This window comes from Urocampus carinirostris, chromosome 10 (genome assembly GCF_059441175.1).
Source record: "Urocampus carinirostris isolate Australia breed hairy pipefish chromosome 10, RoL_Ucar_1.0, whole genome shotgun sequence".
Lineage (NCBI taxonomy): Eukaryota > Metazoa > Chordata > Actinopteri > Syngnathiformes > Syngnathidae > Urocampus > Urocampus carinirostris.
In genome coordinates, this window is record NC_142358.1 from 14248898 (window position 1) to 14257503 (window position 8606).

An 8606-nucleotide genomic window follows, 5' to 3' on the forward strand; every position below is an offset into this window, starting at 1 on the left:
CTAAAAGACATTCTTGTCTGTGTACGACAATGAAAAGCTAGAGTTTGCCTTTTTTTTCCCCAGTAGACAGCAGTTCTGACTAATACCTGGAAAGCAATGCATATTTTTTTTGTTTCCTAACACACTTAGCTTGCCAGAATATAATTTTACAAAATAAAGTAATAGTTAGATTGTCAGAATAATGATTTATGTAGTTAAAACCGACCTGTGACATGTGTTATTCTGCACCTGCAACTTTGAATTTAACCTCCATTTCTGTTCATGTGATTTGAAACTACATGTGACTTGAACTCCCTGCAGACCAGAGTTAAAAGTATCTGGGAAACGTTTTTATTGAAGCGAACTAGTCAATCTTTGATTGTCATGATTGCTGATTCAGGGCACTTGTGACTGCCCAATTGGCGCTAACAGCCCTGTGAGCTGATTGGTTCAGAGACTCCTTTTAAACCCCCGGCTTTCAAGAGGAAGCCGTCAGATCGTTGCGAACCGATGCTCCCAGCTAGGCAAGCTCATACCTTCAGAAATTTTCCTGCCCTGTTTTCTCCTACCTAATACCTGTTGCTGACTCGTTTCTGGACCCGTATCTGCCCTGATCTGCCATTCCAACCACCGACCTGTTTTGCCCCGTTTCCTGCCTGATGCCTGTTGCCGACCTCTTTTCTGATTTCGATACCGCCCTTGCTCTCCCGTCCCGGCTAGTGACCAGTATCCCGGCTATCTACGATAATCTTCGCTCGACACGTAAGTGCCACTTCCGCGTTCCAGCCATCTGCTACCCTTGTCCGTCAATCTTTGGATCGTGGAAGCAAGCACTTCTCTTCCTCTTTTTCAATATAACTGACTAAACGAACGCTACTGGGTCCTGTCACCGTTTCTGGTTTGTGACATTGATTTTTTATATATATATATATATATATATATATATATATATATATAACTAGGCACAGAAAGTGTAGTGTTCCTCCCCACAAATATGTAAATATGTCGCAAGATATTCCACGCGCTAGGGGACTTGGGAAATTTAGTCTGAAATTTGACCAATCTGGCTTGTTTTCTGTAGAGCTGTGATCTTTTTGAAGGAACTCAACACTTTCAAAATGGCAAATCCAATTACAACAACATGCAGGGGACTCTCCAAAACAAACTGCGATTTTAGTCAACAGCGTTTGCATGGCGCTCATTTCTGCTTAGAGGAATTGGAACTTTGCTTACCATGTCGCTGGTGACATTGTGACTGTTTTGTCGGAGTTGCATTATTCCACTTTCAAAAGGTGTGTGGGGTAAATTTACCTGAAACTGTTACAGCGTATGTTCCTTCTTTGACTTTGTCTCCCTTGTAGGCGATTGTGGCTTTTCCTTCATGTTTTTTGCTGCGTGTTTTTTGCTGTATAATAATGTTCGTCTAGCTCCCTGTTAGAACCGGGCTGTCGAAGGCTTCCTGTTTTTTTTGTGCCCTTGGTTAGCCCCCATTTTTTGTTCTGCCTCGAGTTTTTCCACCTAGGCTGCGGCTGCCTTTTGTTGAACCGTTCCGGATAGCCACAGTGTGTTATTTTGCAAGTTAGCCCCTTTTTGGCTGCTCACCCTTTGTTGAAACCATTTCTGCATCCCCCCAGCAACAAAACTGCAAGGCATTCCTCACAATAAGTACCAAAATTTGGTCTTATTTACTTGTAACCTCTTCGACTAATTAACACGTAAACCAATATGGCGACTGGCTTGCTAGAGTGCTGCTTTTCCTCCGATGGCATCACAGCTCAAAAAGTCAAAGACAAGACAGAATGTCTTCGAAATGCATTTCCACAGAAAATATTTTAAATAAACAGATGAAATATTCATAGTTTTATGCAAAAAAATGCACTATATCCTCACATTTTCCATGTTTTAGAATTTGGGAATACCTTAAATGTTGGTTTGCTGATCTGACATCTCAAGTCTGGTCTTCTTTTGATTCTTCATGACAATAGTAACCAGGAAATAAGCGATGACAGGTTTATTTCAAGGTGTTGGTGCCCTTTAATGGCATTTAAAATATTGTGTTTATTATTTTGTGTTTTTTTTCCATAATTTGTATTTTTTCTCAAATAAAAAGTCTTTTGCAGCTTTTGGGAAGCAGGATTTTCTGTACCCTTGATATGAGTATCTATGACAACTCAAGAGCTGCATATCCGAATCAAGATTCGAGTCAATGGTGGGCAGCAGACAACATTTCACTTACAAATCAAGTATTACTTCATTATGAGCACAGATCTTAAAGTCTTTCAGCAAAATGACTGGTATATTTTAAGGAATCGGGACTCGTGGTGACTGTAACTTGTATCGGCTGACCTCTAGTGGTCGTTTAACAATCATGAACTAAAAATTGAGGGATTTATATACAGTATTGCCATTGGTTTTATGAAATTCTAAAGTAATTTGATTGGGATTAATTTTTGAGTAGGAGCTGAAGGATTTCATGTAAAAGTGGTATTTGAATCTTTTATCCGTATCTATGACTCCAAAAGATTGTTTACTTCGAAATCACAAACCATTTTTTTTATATACAGTATATATTTTATTGGCACAAAAAACATTTTCAACAATAGTCTTAACCGTGTTCACGTCAGCTCTCTCTAAAGCAGTGGTGTCATTCATTTTTAGCTCAGGGGCCATATTGTAGAAAAAAAATCTTACACGGCCCGGACTAGTAAATTAGAGAGCGCGAGAGAGAGAAAGACATACCTGTCAACCTGCACGTTTTTGCTGTACAAATTACGTTTATTGTGCATTTTAAGACGTGTACGACGTACAAGGAAATGTGTACGGAAAAACACACATTTGTCAATTATGGGTACCATCCTGTATACACCGACTATCACGAAACGGCAAATCAATCAAGTCAAACGGGTTCGAGTTGTGTAGTGAAAGGAAGTCTGTCTCTTTTTAGAGAACCGACTTTTTCGGCTCAACTCATTGAAACGGCTCACTTGTTTTGATGCATTTTATTACAAATTCTCATCTCATCTCATCTCATTAGCCGTACCGCTGATCCTCATTAGGGTCGCGGGGGGGCTGGAGCCCATCCCAGCCATCTCTGGGCAGTGGGCAGGGGACACCCTGAACTGGTTGCCAGCCAATCGCAGGGCACACGGGGACAGACAACTCACTCGCTCATTCACACCTAGGCCAATTCACCTGAAATGCATGTTTTTGGAACGTGGGAGGAAACCGGAGTGCCCGGAGGAAACCCACGCAAGCACGGGGAGAACATACAAACTCCGCACAGGAAGTCCGTGGATTTGAACCCACGACAGGTTCCCATGACATGAACTGTGCCGCACAAGCGCTAACCACTGCGCCGCCGTGCTGCCCTCAAATTATCATGTTGTATAAAAAAGTTAAGAAAAGCAGAATAAAGGGAGAAAATGAAAAGAGACAGGTTTGTGGTTATCCCTTTAATCAGTATATTACCAACAATTATTGAATGCAGAAAATGAATGAATCATTTGAATAAGAAAATGTATTATTCTAGTTAATTATGTTTACATTAATTTTTTCCTTCTACAGTGAACGTCTAAGCTACTTCATTTTTTATTTTTTTTGTAGTAAACCTCATTATGTCGAGCAACTCAGTATCTCACAACCAAATGATAATTAACAATATATGATATAACGAAACACATGTACAATATAACATGTTAAACTACATAAGTAAACATGTTTGAAAAAAATAATACGGTGTAAGATTATTTTGTAAGGGAAAATATAACAGTTTGTAAGGGCATGGAGCCCTGGAGGTTGACAGGTATAGAGAGAGAGAGAGAGAGAAAGAGAGAGATGGTGAAAAGAGAGAAAAGCCACAAATAGAAAAACAGAGAAAGACACAAATAGCGGTAGGTGAAAGCTGCCGGGAGAATTATGGGAATAACTCTCCTTGAGATCAGCACCACCTACACATCTCGCTGTCTGAGAAGTGTCCACAACATCCAGGGGGACCAGCTCACCAACCCATTCCACTCGCTGCCCTCAAGTACAAGATACCAGTAAATACATGCCAAGACATCTAGACTGCCCATCAGTCTACATCCACAGACTGTTTGGCCATTGAACTCTAAAGCCCTGGATGCTCTAAACCTGGGGTGAGGAACCTTTTGACCTTAAGAGCCATAAAAGCAAAAAATGTTTTAAAAAGAAATTGAGAGAGCCACATCATATATTTTCAGACAAAATTGAAAAAACTGCCAAACACGCTCTCGAGACAAAAGCTCATTCTTCAGCACATTTTATTTCACTGTATGTCATTTGATGATTTAATCAAATGTATGAAATGATAATAATGCCAAATCATGTGTCCCAAATCAATGCAAATATGCTATTTACAATTTGTCTTCCACCTTCAGTTAAGAGTGTTGAGGCAATTTTTTTCCATGAAATTTGTCCTTAATAACGGTTTCAAAACAATGTGCATGCAAAGTTCTTTTGTAAAAATGTCACAAATTACTACTGATAAGCATATCGTCATATTCACTTTCAGTGTAGACTGCACTGGGCTAGAGAGAGAGAGAGAAGGAAGTGCCTTGCGCTGTGTGCAGAGATCCGCCCACCTATACTGCTCACCCAATCAAAGTCGTTTGCCAGCGTTTTTATTTATCAGTTTAAATGGTTTCTTATCGAACTCCTGCATTAAGTTGTTTCGGCTTTATATGGACTAAAATCGGGATGAAATCACTTGACTTTGAAACGCCACAGAGAGATGTGCAATAGTTACATTTTATTTCGGAGCCATAGGTACTCATGAAAAGAGCCATATATGGCTCCCGAGCCATGGGTTCCCTACCCCTGCTCTAAACAAAGTTGCTCTTCGACAATGACAATAAATATTCTGAATCTGAAACTAACAAAAAATCCTAGTAATAGGAGACATTACTGCATGAAACGGTTTTCTCATCGACTAGACGGGAACTTTTGTTCATTGCTTTCATTCATTGCAAACTTCAATTGTAACACAATCCGGGCTCACCGCTCCGGCCTCACGCCTCACACGGAACGTTTTGTTCCTACTCAACAAAAAGACGTTCTGAACGATCGCGCCCGCCACGCGCCCAGGTTTCCCTCTAAGCCTCCGCGGGTGAGCAACATCAATCCCAAGCGCGGTAACCAAAACATTAGCAAACATGTCCAAAACCTGAGATACATCCATCCATTATCCGCACCACTTATCCTCAGTAGGGTCGCGGGGGTGCTGGAGCCCATCCCAGCTCTCTTCGGGCAGTGGATAGGGTACACCTTGAACCGGTTACACAGCACACAGAAAAAGACTTGCCCATTACACCTAGGGACAATTTGGATCATCCAATTATTCTGACATGCATGTTTTTGGAATGTGGGAGGAAACCGGGGTGCCCGGAGAAAACCCACGCAAGCACAGGGAGAACATGCAAACTTTGCACAGGAAGACTGACAGCTGGATTTAATCCCATAACCTCAAGTCAAGTCATGTTTATCTGTATAGCCCTTTTTCACAAGGAGTCTCAAAGGGCTGTACAGACCACAGATTATGGCAAACTGCAGATTACACTATGCCCTGATCTAAAGCCTACCCGAGGGCAAGGAAAAACTCAAAAACCTCAACATGAGGAAAATGAAGAAATGAAGACCGATGCTTATACGTACCAACTCTATTAAAGTTACCATAACCAATTTATGCAGGTACATTGCAACAGTGTAAAAAGGTCAGAAATATAGATTAGGCCTTGGGATGGAAATCTTAGACTAGTTTATGAATAAATGTCAATGAACACGCGGCATTTAAATTCCATCCACCAGGTGATGCTCTAGGCGACCACATTGACGACCCGGCAAGCTACCTCAAACTTCATATCAGGGGTCTCCTATCTTTTCTAAGCGGAGAGATACTTTTTGTTACTAATTGGCGAAAAGGCTACCCATTTTGATATGCATAACTCGCCATGCTATTACTATGTTATTATCAGGTTGATTAATGAAAGTAGGGTTAAACCACCAAATCATTTTAGTAGAAAATCACAATGACCCAGTACTGGTGAGCAATTTTTGAGAAGGTCCGCAAGCTCCTCCACTGTCTGTAGACGGCAGTTGGGAGTTGAACCCTAACTAAAGAAATATTATTCTTTTATCACCAAGACATTTAAATAGAGAGACAAGTGTTGTTAACTTAAATGATCGCCTTCACGGTTAAGCAACGAAGCTACGTGACATTTCTTACCTACATGACTACGTCAATGTTGAGGGTTGGAGACCACTGTTCAAGATTTTACAATTTAGAGTTAAGGGAAGGTATGTAACATACAATACAATACAACATATATATATATATATATATATATATATATATATATATATATATATATATATATATATATATATATATATATATATATATATATATATATATATATATATATAATTTGTCATATAATACTATGATTTTGTGGATCTATTTAGTTGGTTCCACAATACAGATCTGTATTTAATCACACTTTTTAGTGGAAGTAGGCAAAACCATTGACTTTCTATATTCGCACAGTATTTGAATGCAACACAAAAGCGATCAAAGAGACCCCAAAAACGTGTATTTTCCTGTGGTTTTTCTTCTTATTTGTTACCCCTCTTTTCTTTGATTTTTTTTTTCTTAGCCTTTTACTTCTTTTTATTGTTTTTTTTCTTCTTTTGTTCTGTAGTTTCACTTTTTATTTTATTAGTTACTTCTTTTTCTCTTTTGTATCCTTTTTCGTAAAAGTATTTTTTTTCTGGCTCTTTTCTTTTTCCTTCTGTTTTTTTTCTTTCTTTTTTAATTTTGTCTCGTTTTTTATTTCACTTCATTTTTCCACTTATTAAGTCATTTTTTACATGATATTACATAATAATTGGTAACATGTGGATGAAAGAAACAAATACAAGCTGAATAAGTATTTTTAGTTCGCAGAGCCAAAAGAGCCGCTTCTCTAGAAAAGACAGAAATTTGCACAGCAACATTGACGTAGTCATGTAGGTAAGAAATGTCACGTAGGCGATTATTTAAGTTAACAACACTTGTCTCTCTATTTAAATGTCTTGGTGATAAAAGAATTATAATATTTTTTTAGTTAGAAAAAACACCCAGCCGCCTCTCGTTATAATTTGAGCTCAGGCTTGCTTTATTATTCTCAATCTCGTGCTGATATTGACTTCAAAAGGTCGCACTTAAAACACCGCAGAGGTAACCTGCATAGTTTTTAACCTGCCTGCACTGTTATTTTGGCCGAATATGCCAGGGAGTTCATTTCCTAATTCTGAGCCCTGGTTTCATACGCAGGATTGCTTTTCTGGTGCTTTGAGACTTTCTGCACACACGAACATTGCACGCGCCGATAGGGACTTCTAGCAAGCGACCAATCAGAAGGCCGGTCGTGTCATCCGACGTGCAGGTGGGCATACTGCCGTGCGACTACCGAGGCCTCTCGCCTTTCGGGGAGGTTTGTAGCCTGTCATTAGGTCGGCGGAAATAATGATTGGGGATCAATGTAACAATACAGCAATTCTTTGCAGAACGGAGGGCGGTGCATTCTGGCACCCAGGAAAAAAGGACGTCGAAACTCTGGAAGTGAGATGCATTCATGGGGAATAGCTTCATCAGTTTCTGTATGTCCAAGCTGAAGGGAACATATGTCTGCATTATTTATCTTCAGCAAAGAAAATATATTTTTCATATGTTTTAGTGGGAAGTCTATCTTATAATTATTAAATTTGTACTGTTATTTTCAAGAAGAGGAGAGAAAACTAGGATTAATCTTTACCAGAGAAATAAAACATGATCTATATAAGGGTGGTAGGAATAACAATACCAATATTAGTATAGGTGCCAATACCCATCTGGTTTAAGGCAGTGGGTGTCAGTTATTTTTAAAAACCTCTCGCAATGCTAAGGCCCCCAATCTCTTTCATTCTCTCTTTTTTTCTTCCTCAATCTCTTTCTTACCCTTTCTCTACCTTTAACTCCCTTTTTTCTATTTCTCTTTCTTTTTCTCTTTTTTGCCCATTCACTCTTTGTTTTTTTCTCATTTTCTTTCTCTCTTAGTCACTTTCTCTTTCTCACGCATACTCCTTTTCTCTGTCTCTTTCTCTCTCCTTTTCTCTTTTTTTCATTATTTTTCTCTCTTTCTCTCTCCCTCTATCTGTCTCTCTTTCTCTCTCTCTTTCTCATTTGCTTTCTTTACTTCCTCCTCTTTGTTGTTCTGTCTCTTTCTTTCTCTCTTTTTTCTCTTGCTCTCTCATTTTCTCTCTCTATTGTGTTCTCTCTCTCCATTTCTCTCTTTTTCTCCCTCTCTTTTTCTTCTCTTATCCTGTCTCCCTAAATCTCTTTCTTTTGATCTCCCTCTCCCTTTCCTTCTCTCTTTTTTTCTTTTACTCCCTCTCTCTCTTTCTCTCTCCTTCTCTCTACTCTAATCTGGCCCCTGTGAGATTTTTTTTCCTACCATGTGGCCCCCACCTAAAATGAGTTTGACACCCCACTTTTGTACTAATTGGACGGAGTAGAATCATTCAGGGACCATCAGTGATGTTAAATTAGAATTGAGATATTTGTAACTTAATAATTTTGGTAATTGCTTTTT

At 39.2% G+C, this 8606-nt stretch overlaps 1 long non-coding RNA gene across 1 annotated transcript; it reads left to right on the forward strand.

Moving 5' to 3' along the window:
• The first annotated feature begins 505 nt into the window (after nt 1-505).
• LOC148357865 (uncharacterized) lies at nt 506-8531 on the forward strand. Its single transcript, XR_015851564.1, has 3 exons — nt 506-741; nt 7310-7469; nt 7543-8531. It is a non-coding gene; the product is annotated as an uncharacterized LOC148357865 (long non-coding RNA).
• Nucleotides 8532-8606: the final 75 nt, after the last annotated feature.